The sequence below is a fragment of the Mesocricetus auratus genome, unplaced genomic scaffold (genome assembly GCF_017639785.1).
Source record: "Mesocricetus auratus isolate SY011 unplaced genomic scaffold, BCM_Maur_2.0 Super-Scaffold_100028, whole genome shotgun sequence".
Taxonomy (NCBI): domain Eukaryota; kingdom Metazoa; phylum Chordata; class Mammalia; order Rodentia; family Cricetidae; genus Mesocricetus; species Mesocricetus auratus.
This window is the reverse complement of record NW_024429209.1, coordinates 12,038,231-12,058,771: the sequence shown is the minus strand read 5'-3', so window position 1 is coordinate 12,058,771 and position 20,541 is coordinate 12,038,231. Positions and strand designations below refer to the sequence as shown.

Below are 20,541 nucleotides of genomic sequence, written 5' to 3'. Positions count from 1 at the left end.
GGAAAACACTGCATAGCTGAAGCTGACCCCTGATCTTCCTGCCTCCACCTTTTGAGGGCTTGGATTATGGGAATGTGCTGCCACTCCTAGCTCAAAATAGCAATTTCTTCCCCCATCCCCCACGGGAACCTAGGGCCTTGTGCATGCTAAGCAGGTGCCCATCATGGCTGTGTCCCTAGTTCCACATGCTTGGAATTTCTCTTTTGAATCTTCCATTTGTGTGTTTCCTTCATTTCTGGAAGGAAGAAGGTATATTTTAAATTTTATTCTCTGTGTATGGATATTTTACCTGCATCTGTATCTCCAGTTCCAGAGGATAATGCAACACTCGCGTCTAATGTCTGCAGGCACCAGGCACACGCAGACATTCACCTGAGTGTTGGTGACAGCATAGTTTGAAATTTTACTCACTTTCTCAATCACAATAAAAACCAGATACTAGGAAGAATGTTGTTTCGTTTTTTGTTGTTTTGTTTTGTTTTTTTTTTTTGAGACAGAGTTTCTCTATGTAGCTTTGGAACTCCCTCTGCAGACCAGGCTGGCCTCGAACTCACAGAGATCTGCCTGTCTCTGCCTCCCAAGTGCTGGGATTAAAGGTGTGCATCTCCATTGCCTAGCTAGGAAGAATGTTTTAAGGTATTCAAAAACAGTGAAGGCAAGACTTGAGGGCCCAGGCTCTCCAAGCTTGAGGATGGTAAGAGTTAAGTCTAGCCTCTACGTTCTTTTCTCTCAAGACACCTATCAAGTCATGAGCAAGAGCAACATGACACCTCAGTGTTTTCCTGTCTCACTGCGCTGTTGAGACAAAGTCACTAGGGCAGCTCAGACACAAGGGGAAGAAATCGTAGAAATGTGAGGGCTCAGAGTGCTGCTTGAAATTGCAGAAGGGGTTGCTTTCGGGGAAATTGCTGAAAAGTTGGGGCGAGGACAGCAGAAAATCCAAGCAGAAAGGAGTTCCTTAGCAAGAAGCCAAAGAGAAGGTTGTCCCTCAGAGATGGGGGTCTTAATCAGTACCTTAGGCTTTTGAGTTGGGAAAGTAGCTTAGTAGATAAGAGCATTTGCCAAATGAGCCATGAAGACCTGAGTTCAAATCTTCAGCACCCACGTGAAAACCTGCATGTGGCTACCTGTAACTCCAGCACTGTGGGGGTAGTGGGCGGGCAGAAATAGGATTGCTAGGGCTTGATGGCCGCCAGCCTAGCTCCAGGTTTAGGGAGAGACCTGTCACAAGGGGCGACAGTGGTCAGGGATAGAGCAAGGGCATCAGTCCTTCTGCGAACTCAACATGCACACATGGATGTATGTGCCAACACATACACACGCCACTCCCGTCAGGCACCAACAAAGCATATTGCAGGGTTTCACTGATCCCTGACTTGGAGTAATAGATACTGCACCGTGTCACACCTTAATCTCACACTGGATGACGGATTGCCTCTGCCATCGGGGCCTGACGGAAGAAGAGCAGCCGTTTCCTCTAAGGAAGAGGTAATGTCCTGGAGTCTCCACATTGCTTTCAAACACAATAAGAACAAAACAAAACAAAAACAACAACAACAACAAAACCAAATGCCAAACTACCAGACATGTAAGGAGGTACGACCAAAGGATCAGAGTCCAAGACTGAAAACCAAACAAACTACTTGAGAACCAGAGATCAGGGCTGCCAGAATGGGCTTCCCAGCAAGTGTGAAAAAAAGGCATAGAGGGTAGATTGAAGGTGAAAAATGCACTGAAGCACAAGAATGTTAAAAAAATCAAGTGGAAACTGCAGAACTGCAAAATGAGACAAGCAAAACTGAGAATACAACACAAACCTCAGTGGAACCACAGAGTAAACGCGGTGAGAGAAAAGATTAGTGAACCGGAGGGCCGATTCGTAGGTGTGGCACCATAAAATTAGGGCACATGTTTTGGAAAAGCAAAGAATAAAGACTACTCATGGTAAAGGAGCTAACACACATGCAACGGGGGCCACAGAAGCCCTGGAGAAGGGAGAAGTAAAGCACGATGCTTTAAGGGAAACTGACATACGACTGTCACAGATGCATTAAGGACATGGATGACAGAATTAAGAAGTTCGGTAGAAACATGCAGGGTCTACACAGAGCAGGTCATGCCTGGGTTTGGAATAGTTGAGCTGCTCATCCCTGACTCAGAGCAGGAGGGATAAAAGATAGATTCTATTTAAAGAAAGAATGATAAGAATAACTGAAACATATTCTCTAAATAGAATAAAGACTTATGACTAAATCTATATCTCAATATGGAATTCCATGCCAGTGAAGAAAAAGAAAACTGTTTAAAAAATGATGATAAGGGTCTGGGGAGCTTTCTCAGTGGGTAGAATGTTCTCCATACAGGCATGAGGGACTGATGTTAGTCTCCAGCACTGTGCAGGCATGAGTGACTATAGTGATATATTATTTATGATTTATTAAAGCCTGCCTGAGGATTCAGAAAGCAAAGTCAGCCACAAGCCATAGAAGCCAGGCATACACCTTTAATCCCAGCAGCCAGAAGCTAGGGAGTGGTGGTTCACACCTTTAATCCTAGGACTCGGGATTAAGAGATAGATGGATCTCTGTGAGTCCAAGGTCACCCAGATCTACCCAAGATTGAATCAATCTAAAAGAGAATTATAGCTCACAGCTTTAATCCCAACATTAGGGAAGTATGTAAGACAGAAGCAAGTCTCAGAGAGGCATTCATTCTCCAGCCAAGCTGAAGAAAGGTAACAGTCTGAGGCTTGGTGAGAGATTGTGGAGACACGACCAGCCCATTCAGGCTGAGGTAGAGGTAAGAAGCTAGTGGCCGGCTGCTTTGCTTTTCTGACATTTAGCTTGAACCCCAATATCAGTCTCTGGGTCTTTTGTTTATTCATGTTACAAGGGATGGTGCCCAGTCTCCAGCACTGTGTAAGAACCAGGAGTAAGAAGACGGCCCACACCTGTAGTGTGGGGGTGCAGGGACAAGCTTGATGGGCAGCCAGTGCAGTCCAAATAGAAAGCTCCAGGTTCAGTAAGTGGTCTTATCTCAAAGATTAAAGGAGAGAGCCATGGAGGAAGGCATCTTCCATGTGCACAGACAAGGGAGTGTATCCGTATGTATACATACTCACTCAGCTCATACACAAATGAAAACCAAATAAAAATGAAGCAAGAGTTGTGTTCTTTTTTTTTTTTTACCATCAGTAGACCTACAGTACCAAATGTCATTTTGTGGAAGCATGACAATTCAGCAAGGATACCCAGCAACATAAAAGGGCAAATGTGTGAGTGGCCAGGGACCAACATGTTCAGTCTGGCTTGTCTAGAAAAGGTACATGTGCTAATTATCAACATCAAGAACCACCAGGGGTCCATATTATGAGTTTTTACAGTAGTCACTTAAAGAATGAAAATGGATGTAACCATTTACTGCCCATTTGCAGTCTTTTATAGTAGTATAAATATAAGCAGGATAAACCTTCCAGTTACAAGACAAGGGTTGGGCTGGTGGGATGGCTCAGTGGGTAAATGTGCTTGACAGTGCAAGCCTGCTGACCTGAGTTCAATCCCTGGATGCATGTAAAGGGGTGGAGACAACCCCACAAAGTTGTCCCCTGGCCTCCACACGTGCCCTTTGGCATATGCTCCCAATGGAAATAACAGTAACAACAAAGATTATCAGATCAGACTTTTAAAGCTGACATGCTTTGTATGAGACCATTTTTAAAGATAAAGCTAGAGAACTTGAAAACATTGCAAGACACGCCATTGGAATAGCAAATTGCAGGCAAAAAAAATAATATTTGAGGAAATCCACATGATATAAACACTAGGAAAGCTGGAATAATTCCAGACAGACTTTAAAATAAAAACCACAGCAACAGACTTAGGGGACCATATATAGTCTGCAAAAGAATCTATCAATCAGGGTGTGATACTTTAAAGACGAGTCCTTTCCAGGTTCATTTCCTGAGAACTGGCTCAGTAGCTGAGTCAAGACCTCTGCTAGACAACTCATGACCTAAAACTCAGACACAGGGTAAAAAGCAGTAAGGACAGGGGCTGCCGAGACAGCGCAGTGGGAAAAGCATCTGCTACAGAAGCGTGAGGGCCTGAGTTCAGATCCCCGGAGCCCACGTAAAGGTGGACATATCTCTAATCCCAGGGCTCCTACATCGTGACATGGGTAGAGACAGGAGAGGCTTCCCCATCAGCTAGCCTGGGGTATGAAGCAGTGAACACAAGGCCTGTTTCAAACAAGGTGGGAGATTAAGGACCAACTCCCAAGTCCTCTGACCTCCACCCAAGCTCCTTGACAGAGCGAGTGAGCACACACACACACACACACACACACACACACACACACACACACACACACTTTAAAAGAGAAAGAAAGAGAAGATTTAAAAAGGAATAAGCACAGTTGACTGAGCCTGATTCCCTGCCAGGCAATGCAAGGCACCCAAACTATAGCACCTCTGAGCAATTCAAACATGCCGTGGTTTGGAGACAGACAAGCGGGTGGCATAACCTGCCTCCGCAGTAGTAGCGATGTTGGCCTTCACAAGGTGATGAGACTGCGAGTCTACTGATTGACAGCTGGCCTTTCCCACTGCCCTCTCCAGCTCCAGGCTCCCATGCAGACAGACGGTTTGACACGAACTCTGGGAGTTTGCAGCTCTTAGATGGCAAGAGCCATCACATACCAGGCAATTGCCTGGATCTGTTCCTCCAGTGCTCCTGGATCTGTTCCTCCAGTGCTCCCAGTGATCCAGGGGCTGAAAGTACCTTCCCCATGTTTCCCAATAAGTGATAAATCCAGGTTCAGGTCTGAGCCAAGCCCAGGCACTGGCAATTCATGAGTCATTCCTGCTGGCTAAGCATTTCCTGTTCTGTGGTGGCTTGGCATGGCGAGTTTGTGTTTTGTGAGCTGTGGTTTTGTTACTGACTTACTGGGGCAGAGGAGGAGGAAGACAGATCTCTTTGGTGTCTTGAGGCATTCAAAGAGCTTAGCCTGGCTATGTTCTCATTTTAGAGAAAATAGAAATTAATAAATCTTCCACTTAAAGAGTGTTCACGAAGGGTGGTGGTGGCGCACACCTTTAATCCCAGCACTCAGGAGGCAGAGGCAGGCAGATCTCTGTGAGTTAGAGGCCAGCCTGGTCTACAGAGTGAGTTCCAGGACAGCCTCCAAAGCTACAGAGAAACCCTGTCTTGAAAAACCAAAAGCAACAACAAAAGAAAAACAAAAAAACAAAGAGTGTTCACTCTGGGGCTAAAGACTCTTGTCTAGTGTCATCTTGTGTCATCCTATGAAGCAGGCAGAGATGAGGAGACCAAGGTTCACAGTGACCTGGTCTCTTAGTGAGAGAACCAGGACTCATTCACTCTGAGTCTGAGTCCAGGGTGTGAACTACGGACCACAGTGTGCAAGGAGACTGGGCGGAGCTTTGGGGCCGGGAGGACACCTCAGGGAGTAAGAGAGCTTGGCTGTGCAAGCATGAGGGCCTCAGTTCAGATCCTGACACCCACGTGAAAGGGCAGGTGTGGCCCTGTTAGCCTGTAACCCCGGTGCTATGAGGGGCACATGGGCTGCTGGGATTTGCTTTCAGCCTACTGCCAGACCCATGGAGAGACCCTGTCTCAAAGGAGAAAGACAGAGGGAGAATGATAGAGCAGGCCGTCTAGCATGCTTCTCTGACCTCTGTGTGAGCATGACACAGGTGCACACACCTGCACAAGTGCACACGTAACACACAGACACCCATTCATGTCTACATACAGACGCACAGACATACAGAAACACACATACAAAGAGAGAGAGAGAGAGAGAGAGAGAGAGAGAGAGAGAGAGAGAGAGAGAGAGAGAGAGAGAGAGAGAGAGAGAGAGAGATAATAGACCCAGGTCCCAGTTTACTATAAAATCTATTCCCTAACCCAGAGTCCCAGATTTGTCATCTTCTTACAGGGGCTGACCTCAGCTACTCCCTCAGCTACCCCTCAGCTACCCCCTCAGCTACCCCCTCAGCTACCCCCTCAGCTACCCCTCAGCTACCCCCTCAGCTACCCCCTCAGCTACCCCTCAGCTACCCCCTCAGCTACCCCCTCAGCTATCCCCTCAGCTACCCCCTCAGCTACCCCTCAGCTACCCCCTCAGCTACCCCTCAGCTACCCCTCAGCTACCCCCTCAGCTACCCCCTCAGCTACCTCCTCAGCTACCCCTCAGCTACCCCCTCAGCTACCCCCTCTGTATGATCTGGGACAAGCAATCAAAACCTCTTGAGCTTCAGCTATGTGGATGAAGAACTAATAGAATCTTCTAGGCTGTCAGATTATTCTGAGGATTTAATCAGAGAAAGCTCGTGCCAGAGAGTGAGCTCCCAAGGGTAGCTCAGGACACAGTCTGTGTCACATGATTAAGGCCTTAAACACACCATGGGGTTCACTGAGGGGGGGGGGGCAATGGGGTTTGAGACAGTCATTGCCAGAAGCCACTGGTTTTTCTACAGTTTGAAGGACAGAGCTGAGCACCACAATCTGGGGGGGGTATCTTCCCTCCCAGGCTGCTCCCCCACAGGCCTGCTCAGGGCAGCAGCTCCTCTCTCTGCAGGGGTGGGAGGACAGCCTGTACACAGACAGGCCTGAAAGAGAGCACACCTGTGGAAGGCATTTGCAAAATCCCACCCCCAAACAGAAACCTTTTCCCTGTGTGCACGACTGGATACTATGCTGCCCCCACCTTCAGAACTGATTCTGGAACCAGCAGGAAAAAGCCTTCAATGGCCCTGCCTCTCGGTCTTCTGAGGGAGGGGCTGCTGCTGCTGCTGTCTGCCGGTGCTCCATTTATTACCCTTGTCACCACCCAGGTCCCCAGGGGCTGAGGTGGGGAGCCAGGGCTGCCCAGGAGCAGAGCTGACAGCTGGAGCTGGGGGCGGGGTGACTTCAAAGGGTGGCAAAGATCAAAAGCAGATGGAGGGTCCCAGGCGGTGGGTCCACTCACCTTTCCTAGCACAGGGCTACCTTGGCTGAGCACAGGGGCCCACCCTGGGAGAAGGAGAGAGGACAGACAGGCCAGGCGGGCTTTGGAGAAGGCCGACACTCCCCATCCGTGGAGGGCTTGAAATCGAAGCCTGTTGACAGCAATCTCTGGCTTCTGGGTAGACAGCTGTGATCCAAACAGCCTTCCTGGCTGCCTCATCCCCATTTGACTTCAAGCACAAAAGTGCCTGCTGATCTCTAACAGCCTGGGCCCCATGCCCCTGTGATGGGGACAGGTGCTCACACAGGAAACTGTCTTCTCCCCTGCCCCAGAGCTCTCAAGTCTCATCCTTCACCAGGTCCTGCAAAGTTCACTCCCATGGCCACCACTTAGTTCCTGGCCACCACCTCCTCTGCCCCGGAATGCTGCTGTGGCCTCCACACCCATCTCCCCGGGGCCACTCTGGCATCCCTCCAGTGCCTTATCTGTGACAGCCCTTAGCTCCCCTTGCTGTCCTTGTGTGACCTCAGGTTGCTTCCTGCTCTTGCTTTGGAGTGGACCTTTGAAGCAGCCTTAGTGTGGCATCTCCTTGTCAGGCCTTGTCGTGCTCCCTCTCCTAAGAAGGCTTTTGCATGAGCAACACCATTCCCTGTAGTTCGCTCTCAGAGGCCTCAGCTCTCTTACGTTTGCCCCAGTCCTGAATGGGTCTCCATTCCTGCCCTTGAAACACCACTCAGTGTGCGTGTGCGTGTGCGTGTGCGTGTGTGTGTGTGTGTGTGTGTGTGTGATTTAATTTCCATCAGCCTCCCCCACCACACTTTAAGCCTTCTAATAGCAGGGATTTTTGTCTTTTTAAAAGGTCCCCCGCTAGTCCTCAAATCTCCTACAGGGATTTTAGTAGTGGTTTTCATAAATATTTGTGGCATGATAAATGAATGAACTCCGTGAATAAAGGCACTCATCCAACCAGTATTTATTGTGTGCTTGTTACATGTGCCAAACAGCACTGGTCACAGCTTTTATCACCTCCCCAGACACTACCTTGATTAACATCACCTGCCCAGGTCCTCCGGGCATCTCATTTGAGAACCCGGGCTGGCGTTCTGTCTGTGGGGCTCCATGCAGAAGTACACAAGGATAGATGCTACTGCCCCCCCACAAGAGGCCGCAGCGGCCTGCATGGCTTGAGAAGCTGCTTCCGTTACAACCTCTGCCTGGCGTGCCTGGCTTGGTTCTGAGCACGGGAAAGGGGACTAAGCATGCCCAGAGCTGCAACAGGGAGAGGGAGCAGGCACCGCTCCAGGCATAGGGGATGCGGTGGCAGAGCCCACCTACAAGGCCCCTACTCTTGCAGTGACAATCCAGAGTGGGGTCTGCTATCCCAGCTCTGCCGGGACCCTGCATCTGGGGCGTGGACACACAGTGGGTGCAGACAACAGAGCCCAGGCCTCTGTGGGATGAGTCAGGAGTTGTTTTCCCTGCGCCTTCCCACCCCATCTCATGTAGCTCAGGCTGACCTCACCCTGACCTCTCAAGTGCGAGGGCAAGAGGGATACAGCACCAAGCCTGGTTACTCAGCGCTGGGGATGGAGCGCAGGGCTTGATGCACGCTAGGCAAACATTCTACCAGCCGAGTCACATCCCCAGCCCTTTTCCCTAAGACACAATTTTGATTACCTCAACAGTGTCTCAGAATACTTTAAAACGTTTTCATTTTCCATATGGTACCTATGTCCCACAGCTGATGTGATAAACCCCAATAAGCATTTTCCCTTTCACAAACACACAAAGCATACATGGCCCACAAAGATGTTGCTATTTAGGCTTTTCTAGACAAAAAGCCAGGCTAGCCTCACACTGGTGATCCTCCTGCCTCAGCTGTCTGAGTGCTGGGATTACAGATACGCACCTGATAGGAATGCATTTTATCCATGCTATTTAAGCTTACGTTTTCCTGAGACTGTGTTTTCATCTGGCTTATTAAATACTTTGGTGTTAGCTTATTAAATACTTTGGTGGTGCATGCGTTTACTCCCAGCACTCAGGAGGCAGAGCCTGGTGAATCTCTTGAGTTTGAGGCCAGTCTGGTGTACAGCGTGAGTTACAGGACAGCCAGAACTACATAGAGAAACCCTGTCTCAAAAAAACCGAACCAAACCCACATAAACAAACAAACAAAAAATTAGAAATACCTCAGTGTTCATTCTAGGTCACAGCACAAAGCGCTAACGGTTCTTTTCATTGCCATGTAGCATCCCAGCTAGTCTACCTCCGAGCTAGGTCCCTGTCCCTGAACGATGATGAAGGCCCCTTTACACCGGTTTGTACATCTCTCAGGGAAGCACAGTATGGTCCTGGGAACCTCACACAGCTGTGACACTCAGCCTGGGTTCCAAGGCTCAGGTGGCTGTGCTCGCTCACTAGAGCCTGTGGGGTTCTGTCTGAGGGCCGGAGCAGGGCACAGGGGGCCATCACCAGGATTATGCCTGCTCCCCTCGTGCCTTCAGAGTCACACCCTTAGCTTAAATCGGAAGGGATCACGCTGTGGTTTCTGGTCTTTTGAAATACTTTTATGCTTGCTCGGAGACTGGTCCCTTTTATGAGCATTCGTGGTGACGTTTTATGTTTGTCTGTGTTTGTCTTTCTTCACCCCCTTCCGTTTTTTGAAAGTGGGGTTTCAGGATGAGGGTCGGGAGATTCATTCACGAACTTTCAAACAGATGAGGAGCTGTGGGTCCCCACACAATGTGAGCTCCTGTGGAGGCCAGAGGTCGGCACAGGGGATCCTTCAATTGCTCTCGCCTTATAAACATACGCTGTTCAGCATGGTTCAGGACACGCATCTCTTAGGAGCTTCCTGCCTCATTCTCTCCCTGCTGAAGCATGTTCTAAAGATCACACCCGAAACCTCGGGCTGACATTACAAATATGGACAGTTTTTATGACCACACCCAAATCTACAGTTGTTTCCCGTAGCTTTTAGAATGACCTCTTATCCATGTGTTTTGTGTGCACGTGCGTGTGAGACAGGGGCTTGTCTGCCAGGGTGAGTGTGTGGAGGTCAGAGGGCAACTTGCAGGACTCAGTTCTTCCACCACGTAGGCCCTGGGGATTGAACTCATGTAGTCAGGCTTGCAGCAAGTGCCCTTACCCCCTAAGCCAGTGGCTCTCAACCTTTCTAATACTGTGACTCTTTAACATGGCTTCTCAGGTTGTGGTGAATTCCCCCCATGGTAATTTTCTACTGTTACAAATCGTAATGTAAATATCAGATATGCAGGATACCTTACCCTCACATGGGACTGGCCACACCGTCTTTTCTTGTATGGACAGCTGACACACGGAAGCCACCAGGCCACCTGTGCTGTGCAGTACTCTCACGGTCAGGGTCTGTCTGCTGACAGCCTTTGCTATTTTTTCTTTCTACCGTATTTCCCGTGAGCTAGCTTTCGACTGTGAGGAGGGTTAGAAGAATGTAGGGGACAGGGATGCTTCCAAAGTGGTGTCGACCCTTCCGCTATCTGTCTTCAGGAGAGCTTGTCTGGTGACACCAGCAGGGATCTGCAGATTCAACGGCAACATCCCACAGCCACATGGCTGATATGCACCTCCCGTCGATGCACTCTCCTGAGCAGCCCAGGCAGAGCCAGCCAGAGCCTGTGGCAAGCTCCCTGGGTGCCTGTTCTCCTCCCCAGATCCACCACTGCTTGTCCCTGCTGCCTCTTTCCCCAGCTGTCCAATGGTGACACACACAGTCGGTGGCAGCCGCTTCTGAGGGCTTTGGTGAGGATGTCATGGTTAACTATTGGCAAAGTTCTGGGAATGGAGTGTGGCACAGAGCCACAGCCTCACTCTTCCACCCTTTGGAGGGACAGCTCTTAGAACCCAGCCACAGAAGAAAGTTCCCTTAGATCCCTCAGGCGCTGACAGGGAGAGCTGGGTCAAAGCCAGTTATGATGGTCTATCTCTAGGATCAGGCCTCAGATTAGGCAAGGATGGGCTAAGAGGAGACACATTCTGTCAAAGTGACCACTGCAGGGTCAGCACACTTCAAAGTGTAGGGTTGAGTCTTGGGGGCTGGACTGGCCTATGCATCCCACACCGCACACTTCTTAACACTTCATTCTAGTGCTCTAACAAAGAAGCACTCCTCAGTGCTAATGGAAGCTGAAACCAGCCTTGGGGATGTCCCTTGGGCCATGTTTAGCATCCAGGCAAAACCTGGTAGAAAAAGGTCAAGCCCCAGAGAATATACTATGGTGTGAACCAGGCCAGGGGCGTAGGCAAATAGATGCCCAACTTTACTAAGTCACTTTAGCTCAGGCACAAATCTAGGCAGATGAATTCCTGGGGTTTGGGAAATTCTGGGTGGGGAGTCGGGGTTGGGTGGGGTGGTGAAATGGTTCAGTCAGAAAGTTTCCATGCAAGTGTGTGGGTCCATGTTAAATTCCCAGAACCCACAGAAGCCAGACATGGTGTTATGTACTTGTAGTCTCAGCGCTGGGGAGATGGCAGATTTCTGGGCCTCACTGGCTGGCCGGCCAGCCTAGGCTAACCAGCAAGTGAGAGGCCATGCTTCAAAAATAAGGCAACAGTCCCGAGGAAGGCCAACTGAGGTTGACCTCCATGGATGTATGCATGCATGCTCACACATGTGCACACCCTCACATAATATGTACACACATTCCAAAACAAGCAACGTGAAAGAGTGAAAACCAGAAACCAGGAGGACTGGAGAGAAGCAGAAACAAGGAGTCAAGATAATAACATCACACAGCCACCATAGAGCTCCCACTATGTGCTCCCAGGATTCAATTCCCAGGAATCCAGAGGAAGGGAAGACAGATGGAGTCACAGCTCTCAAAAGCTAAGGTCCCCATGGACTCCACTGCAGACCATGGGATTTACAACAGCTGCTGAACATTACTGGTTGCTTCTGAGTAGACCTGGCTGGCCTTGAGTTTGTGATGCTCCTGCCTCAGCCTCTCGAGTTCCAGGATTGCAAGTGTCCTCCCCATACCCAGTCTTGACAGCTTCTCCTGGCTGAAGAAATGCAAAGCAGAGGCCGGGGAGCCAGCTTTTCAGGTGGAAAAGGAGCTCATTATGCACCAAGCCTTGACCCATGGTGTAGAAACATGGGCGAGGACAGGTGAGCCACACAGTGAATGCCTGAGCAGGATGACCAACTCAGCAGGTGGCTGGTGGCACTTACTGGGGAAGGGATTGTCCTTCAGGGGACACCTGGCAGCATCTGGAGGTTGTCACAGTTTGGGGAGGGGGTGGGTCAGAGGTCAGAGGTCAAGGGTGCAGCTAGATGCTTCACAGGACAAGGGACAGCCCTGAAGCATGGCGTCATCTGCCCAGAGTGGCAAAAGAGCCAAGGTGGAGAAAAGCTCTTTTAGAAGAATGCTGAGTATTGGGGCGGATAAAAGTTTCAAACATTAGTGTGAACATTGGATTTTAAAGTTAAGCATTTAAATTTTAAAAATTAAAGGGCAGAGAGCCAGGGAGGAAACTCAGCTAGTAAAGGGCTTGCCATGCAAGCTGAAGTCCTGGGTCTGGATCTCTAGAACCCATGGAAAATCTGGCAGTGTGCACCTGCAAACCCAGCACCAGAGAGGCGGACAGGAGGACCGTAGAGCTCACACTCTACCAGCACAGCCCAGACAGTGAGCTCCAGGTTCAGTGACAGGCCTTGACTCAAATCACAGAGTGCAGAGCAGCTGGGAAGGAAGACACACAACACGTCTGCCAGCCACATGCAAACACATATCTGTCTGCCACATGAACATGCAAACAATATGTGCCCGCCACATGAACATGCAAACACATATCTGTCTGCCACGTGAACATGCAAACATATCTGTCTGCCACATGAACATGCAAACACATATCTGTCTGCCACATGAACATGCAAGCACACATCTGCCCGCCACATGAACATGCAAGCGCATATTTGTCCATATGAACATGCATGCACACACCCCACACACACACGCGAGACAGAGACAGAAACAGAGCAGTGTTCTAGAAAGCTAACTAACCGAGTGAAGGCAGCCCCTAAGACACAGAGGTGTCTGCTAATATTCTCAAGTGGCCTCCAGTGGAGTATCCCTTCTTTCAGGGGCCAAGCCTCTGGCAGCCCTGAAGCTTAGCTGTGAACACTGCCTCAGCTGGGCAAAGTGTCTAAGAGAGGCCTGCATCCGTGAGAAGAGCTGTCAGGAAGAGCTCACACTGAGGAGATACCAGGTAAATATTTGCTATCCCTGGGCTCACCACACACAGTTAAATGTACAGAAGGTGTGTATGGTGGCCCAGGAGGGTCAAGTGTCAAGATCCTAGCTGAGAACCTTGTGTATCTCTTGGCATCCAGGTGTCTTAGGACTGCATATGCCTCACTTGACGGGAAGGAAGGAAATGGAAAAAGTCTCCCTTTGGATGTCTTCATTTCCTCCAAGGGGGGCTTTTCTACCTCCAGAAGACATCCCCATGTCTCATTGGCTAAAGCTATAGCTAATCACTGACAAAGGGCTTCATCTCTCCATCCTCTATCCTTCCGGCTGAGACAGTGGCCAAGCATGTAGGACAGTGGCTACTGGCCGGGCCACAAGAGCTTTGCTATGGCTTCAAAGGAGCCAGACTCACCATATCCCTCATTGCTTCCTTCTGCTGGCGTCAGGATTCTACCCAGTGTCACTTAAAGCAGGGAGCTCCTGCTGCCCGTCAACCCATGTGTAACTGTTCATTCCTTCTCTCCTCGTATCTCGTTCCTCTCCCCGACTGCTGGCACTGTTACCCTGTCACCGCTTCCAGGCAGCCCTTCCCCAGCGCTCCCACTCACCATTCAGTTTCACTAGAGCGGTGTGCATGGCACCCTACCGTGTCTCGCAGGCCACGAGTGACTGCTATGGTAGACAGTGGAGTGTACCGCTGTGTGGAACTCACCTCTCCTTCCAGATCCTGTACAGTCAACATGAGCCACAGGGCCACGGTGTGCTAGTCCAGAGTGACAGGTGCCCAAACACCGCAGCTCAGCAAGAACCAGAACCAAAACCAGTAACACAGTGATCGATGACCTCACAATGTTGACTCTATCCCAGCGGATGACACTTGGACACGGTGTATTAAATAAAAGGTTTCTCAGTTTGTTTCTAGCTACTGGAACATTCAAACTGCATGGGTGTGTGTGTGCGCGCGTAGGCTCCAGTGTGCATGTGCAACCCATGCCACACCCTTCTTGGACGGCATTGTTTGAGACTTTAGTATACACTCCATGAGGGTAGAGAGTGAAACCAGATGGTTTCTGCTGTGTCCCCAGGGCTTGGATCAGCGCCTGGCATAGAATATGCATTGAATGAATTCTTGCCCAGTGAATGACTAGATGAACAAATGAATGAATGAATGAAGTTTAAAAGGCTGTATGTGTGTGCTTGCTCCCATCCCAACTGTTGGCTGAGGGTGTGGCTCAGTGATAGTGCACTTGATTAGCATACACAAAGGTCCTGGGTCCCATCCCTGGTGCCGATGAAACAAGTGCCCTTGGCTGTTAGAGCACTCCCTTCCCACACGTGCTTTCCAAGGACTCTCAAGGGCCACCTCATGGAACCAGTGCTGTTGCTCACCTTGCCCCGGCCTGCATGACTGCCAGCCTTCAGACCGGGGCTCTGTAAACACAGTCTGCTTCCCCACCCTCCTCATGGACTCTATTCTACAAAGAAGACAAAGCCAGAGAGAGATCCTCGCGGCTGTAGAGCCAGGACTTCCCATGAAAATCAACAGACGGTGGCTTGGGAATGTTGTCAACCTTGACTGGACAAACATTCTGAAAAGGCCCACTCGTCATTACAGAGCTCAGCCTGGCAGACAGGAGCCAAGGCAAGCCAAGCAGTGCCAAGCCCAGGGGAGTCAGGAGGCCAAGCCTCAGAGCGTCTGGGAGGCCGGACAGGCCTGGGCCTGAACCAGCCAGGTGGGATCACCTGTCTCCCTCCCGAGCCAAGGAAAACAGCCATCTACAACGGGAAGGCAGGACCCGTCAGACTCTTAGGAGCTGGGAAGCACAGGCCCCGGGGCCCCAGAGTGGCACCTTTGGCCTGGGGCTTCCTGTCATTCTTAAAGGCTGAGGGTAACCAGGCACCTGAGGGCTCCCCAGGCCGGGAGAGCTAATGTGGATCCATAATTGCTTGTCAGAGACAGAGAAGGGAGACTCCAGACCTGAGAGAACAAAAGGATGCCAAACTCGGTGTCATGGGGCGGCACTGCCTTCGAGTGCCTATTCACCGTGGGCCTTGCACAGCGAGGCCAGCAGTTCACTCTCGGTGAGAGGCCGTAAGCGCAGGCAGGCTGGGGCCTGAGTGCTGACACCAGTACTTCAGAACAGGAGGGTGTCAGGGATCGAACCCCACAGTGCTGTGCTGGAAGTTGGTATGAGTCCAGCATGACCGCTCACTTGTTGGAGCGGGCTGGGGACTAGGGACTGTTGCTGCTGTCCTCTGAAGCTCCAGGCTTGCTGTTCTGAGCACTCATCAAATCACAGATGACCCACCCTGATCCCAGCCAGCATGTAGCTGTCACATGTGCTGCAGGATCAGGCCTGGGACTCACTACCTGGCTGGAGAGCCCACTATGCTGCACCTACTTGTGTGTGTGTGTGTGTGTGTGTGTGTGTGTGTGTGTGTGTGTGGCATGTGTGCATGCATGGGGGGTGTCAGTACACGTGGGCACAAGAGGTAAACATGGGTGTCCTCCTCAACTTCTTGCTCACTTTATTCATTTATTTATTTTTTGGGTAATGTCTGACCTTACTGACCCTGGAGTTTATGTTTCAGCCACACTCCTGGCCAGTCAGCCTCTAGGGTTTACTTATACCTCCTGCCCTCCCCCTGCCCCCAGCACTGAGGGTAAGGACACACATTACTACAGCCAGCTTTTTAGCTGGGTGCTGGGGATCCAAATTCTGATCCTTTGCTTGAGGGGCAGACATTTCATGCACTGAGCCATTCCTACACCCACCCCCTTTCGAGGCAGTCTTATTCTATAGCCCAAGCTGGCTTAAAGCTGTGTAGACCAGGATGGCTCTGAATTTACAGCAAATCTACCTCAACCTTCTGAGTTCTGGGATTACAGGTGTGAATCATCACACAACGTGATGACAGCTGTGGCTCTAGAAAAATAACCTCTCCCTTCCCCAGCCTCCGTTTCCCCATCTTTGAAGTGGGGAGAGAAACAGCACCTCTCTATAGGGTTATGTTAAGTGAGCGGAGGCTACAAATGAGTGCTCTGCAGCTTACCAGGCTGAGGGGGCAAGTTAGGGAGCCTTTTGTTGGGCAGGTGGGCCAACGGATTGCAATGTAAGCACGAAGACTTGAGTTTGAATGTGCAGAACCCAAAAGCCAGGCGCTGGGGAGCACACATGCCTGTAATCCCAGCTCTCCTGAGGCGGGGTGGGAGGCAAAGGCAGGAGAAGCTGTGGGCGCCTGTGGGCCAGCTTGTCTGGTGCGTGGAGCTCAGTGATCACAAGAAGGCCCGGTCTTAGGCAATCGGAAGGTGGAGAGTGACACCCAAGGTTGTCCTCTGATTTCCACATGTTGTCCACATATACGTGCACACACACAGCATTCACAAAAGTGAAGTAAAATGTGTCTTCTGTATGCTGTGCTTATGAGAGTTCTCCCCAGAAAGGAGGTGAGTGGGGAGGAGCCTGGGGTCCCCAGGGAGGGAGACAAACCCTTCTCTATGCCAGCCCTTTGCCCCTAGCAGGACTGCAGCCTTTTACAGTTATCTGCAAGCCCCGCCTCCACCATATGCCAGCGGCCGCTCAGGGCTGGCTGGCTGTCACTCCCGGTGACTGACTCCAACAGCCTCCTGGCCCGACTCCCCCAGACTCCCCCTGCCAGCAGCTCCCTTAGCGAGGCTTTAAAACACCATTCTGGCCTTGTCATGCCCCCACTAAAACCTCTTTAATGGCTCCCCACTGCCCTTGGGCTAAATTCCAAACTTCACAGGGACCTAAAGCCATGGCTTTCAATTTCTTTGACCCCCCTAATGCACAGTAAGAAACCCATTTTACAACACAACACAGTGGAGCTCTTTACCAAACTGGGAAGAAAGGCTGGAGAGACCACACTGACCTCAGGCAGTACACTCTGGGCTCTCTGTTCTATTCTGCCCACAAGCCCCTCCCTTCCTGCATACTGGCTGTGGCCCATCGAATCTTCGACTTGATTCCATGGCTTACAGGCTGAAACTCTCCCACTTCAGAACTCTGAGAGCCAGGCCTGAGAGTCAGACCTTTGGCTTCGCATCCCCACCTTCACCCCGCCCGCCACCCTCACCCCATCCCGCCCCCACCCCGCCCCGCCCCCTGCTGCTAACCCTGGCATCAACGCCCTATAGCCAGCAGTCCTCTTCACATGTGTAGCTCCTTAAGTCTAGGGTGCAGTTCCCACTGTCTGTCTGGCATAGCCAAAGGCTGCCTCCCAGGAGATCACAAGACCCCGTCTCAAACAAGGTGGCAGAGAAGGACTGACACCTGAGGCTGTCCTCTGACCTCCACATGTGTGCACCCCTACACAAGGCTTTTAAAACAGCCCACAAAAATAGGGAGCCCCTAAGCCCGGCATATTGCCCTGCTTGATTCCTCTGGAGCTCTAACATCCCTTGGGCCCCTGAACGCAGTCACAGCCCGTGAGGCCAGGCCGGCCTTGCTGCAGTCAGGGTAAGTGGAGAGCCTCCCACACTACGCCGCTCTGCTTCTTTTCAACCCTTGACGGCTGCGTGCACTGCTCTGCACCAGGCCTGAACCCTGCCCGAGCCCTGCCCTGGGGACACAGAGACACAGCTCAGAGGAGACAGAATGGAGGTTAGTGCGGGCTCTCATCACCTAATGACAGAGACATAGGACACAGAGTTTGTCAGAGCCAGCTATGGCCAGGGAGAGGCAGTCTATACTGTCCATACAGAGGGGACTCCTGGAATCCAACCGTATCAACCAAGTCACACAACTTCTTAGTGCTTTGGTTACCTCACACACCCATAGAAGTCACACAGTCTCCACTCAGTGAGGTCACTGAGACGAATACAGTTCACATAGGTGAAACACTCTGCACAGCCATCTGGCACACAGCAAGCCAAGAAGTCTCCAGCTCTAAGATCAGCCCCAGTGTCTCCTCTTCCTAGGCATGTTCCTTGCCTCAGAATTATAACACATGACCAGCAGGCCTAATCTGTTCTGCGTGGCCAGAGTGGTCCCTTTCAAAGTCATCTTCTGGACTCAGTGGCTACTTGTCTAGCATGCACAAGGTGGTGGGTTCAGTCCCCAGCATTTACCCTCCACCACCCCAAGAGCAACATAAATAAAAGTCACTTTCCTGTAGCCTTTCCCAGGTACTACATGGAGATTTCCAGAGCTGATGGCTCTGGCATTGCTCTGAGTGCCTGCTGCTGGAGTGGGCCTCAGGGACTGGCAGCTGCAAAGACTGATGGATGGATGGATGGATGGATGGATGGATGGATGGATGGATGGATGGATGGATGTGCCTGTGTGAAAGCAAGCAAATCTTCCTTCTCTCTCACTTTCACATGCCAGAGTGGGAACAGGAAGAGGGAGAGGCTTACTCTTGTTTGTGTGCACACAGGTGTGTGTGTGTGTGTGTGTGTGTCTGTGTGTGTGTGTGCTATGCTACGAGTAGCAGAGAGACACAGGAAGAAGTTGAGGATGTTGTGGCATGTAGGCCTGGGTTGAAGCTCTGAAGAGAGACTGTGTCTTGCTAGCATCAGCTAAGATGGTGACCCACTACTAGACAGGAAGACAGGCACGAGCAGACTGAAGAGACGGAAAGAAAGAAATGTAGTAGGGAATTCATTTCTGTCAATAGTTTTGGAGTCTTAGGGTGTGGCTTCAGTGTTCGGATGTGATCCCTTATAAGGAAGAGGAGGTGTCTCACTGGTTCTATCTTGGGGTGACAGGCTGAGACCTGACCATCCTCCTGCAGCACAGCAAAGAAGGAAGGAAGAAAGGGAGGGAGGGAGGAAGGGAGGGAAGGAAGGAAGGAAGGAAGGAAGGAAGGAAGAAGTATGTGCACTACCACTAAAAATATGCTGGGGAGAAGAAAGTGCCAGAGCTGGAACTCAGGAGATGGGTCAGTGTGTAAAACACTTGCTGTGTAAACATGAAGACCCAAGTTTGAATCCCCAGAACTCACATAAAATTGGGTGCAGCAATGTGCATCTGCAGCCCTAGAAACCATATGGTGAGGTGGGAGATGGGGACATCAGGGCCCTTGGAAGCTCTAAGGTGGCACACACCTTTAATCCCAGCACTTGGGAGGCAGAGGCGTGTGCCACCACTGCCCGGCTGAAGTCCATCTTTTTAAGGAACACCCATTATTGCATTTGGGGACAACCTGCATAATCTAGGATCATCTTCTCCTCTCCAGATCTCTAATACAATCCCATCTACAAAATCATTGACACCTAAAAGAACATTTATCTTTTTTATTTGTATTTTTAGGTCCATCTTGAGAGGTCAAACCCAGAGTCTTGGACATGCTAGGCAAATGCTCTCCATCAGACTACTACTTAACCCTTTCAACAATTAATTTTTATTTTTGGAGACAGACAATCATTTTGTATCCCAAGATGGTCTTAAACTCCTGATCTTTCTGCCACCATTTCCCAAGTGCTAGGATTATGGGTGTGTACCACTACACCCAGTTAACACTTCCAAATGTCAGTATTAAGAATCTGACATTTTGGGGGACAGCCTAGTGAACTTGGTGTTGATCAATTTTTATGTGTAATTCTAAAAAGTTTAGACAATCAGCAGGCCTGCCAGTGGGTAGAGGATTAGGAGTGGTTAAAGAAAATTGGCATTGATGCAGACATCTGCAGAGACAAAGGGCATATGGGTGCTATGAGGATTATGACATTGTAGAACAGGAAAGAAACACGCGTTTATAGTAGCAGAGGCTATGCTTAGTGGGTGTTTGGTGCACTCAGGGCTCTGTTGATACTGCTTTGCCCCGACTGAGTCATCTAATTTCAGAGGTTCTGAGGAGGCCAGCATGTTCACCAGAATATGGCTTTCTTCCTCTTGAACATGGGTGCACACTATTTCCCAGGCTCTCTTGCAGCTAGGTATGGCTAATGACTGTTCTGACTCATGGATCATGGGCACATGTCATGTGTGCAGTGTGTAGCTGTGATACAGACTGCATGCAATACAGATCTCTAAACATGTGTCATATGAGCCCTTCAAGCTTCTAGCCCTCAATCTTAGCTTCCCTTTTCTCATCAACTTGAAAACAGGACTTGTCATTGAGGGATCAGAGGGAGGAAGAGTCAGGGAAATTGATCAGAAAATCTGAAATAGGTCTGTATATGGGAAATCACTTATTTGTGCTGTGCCTTGGGGCTACATGCTGAGTTTGTCACAGCAGCTAGCATTACCATAACCATTCCCTAATGGCTCTCCTTCAAAATGTAGTTCCCTTGCCTCTTCTGAGGGAAGCCTCCAGAGCATGTATTTATTTTCGGTTGTAACTCTGGTCTTTAGCAGCTGAGCCATCTCTCTAG

General features: G+C 50.3%; 1 protein-coding gene across 4 annotated transcripts in view; it reads right to left on the bottom strand.

Moving 5' to 3' along the window:
• Eya2 (EYA transcriptional coactivator and phosphatase 2) overlaps window positions 1-20,541 on the bottom strand; it is a 172,264-nt gene that overhangs the window by 111,342 nt on the left and 40,381 nt on the right. The window contains exon 1 of one of the 4 annotated variants that reach the window (XM_040732767.1): window positions 6,991-7,292. The exons of the other annotated variants lie outside the window; for them this stretch is intronic. The gene's annotated coding sequence lies outside the window, so the exon portion shown is untranslated. Of the gene's footprint in view, window positions 1-6,990; window positions 7,293-20,541 lie in introns of those variants that run through there. 4 annotated transcript variants of the gene reach the window in all.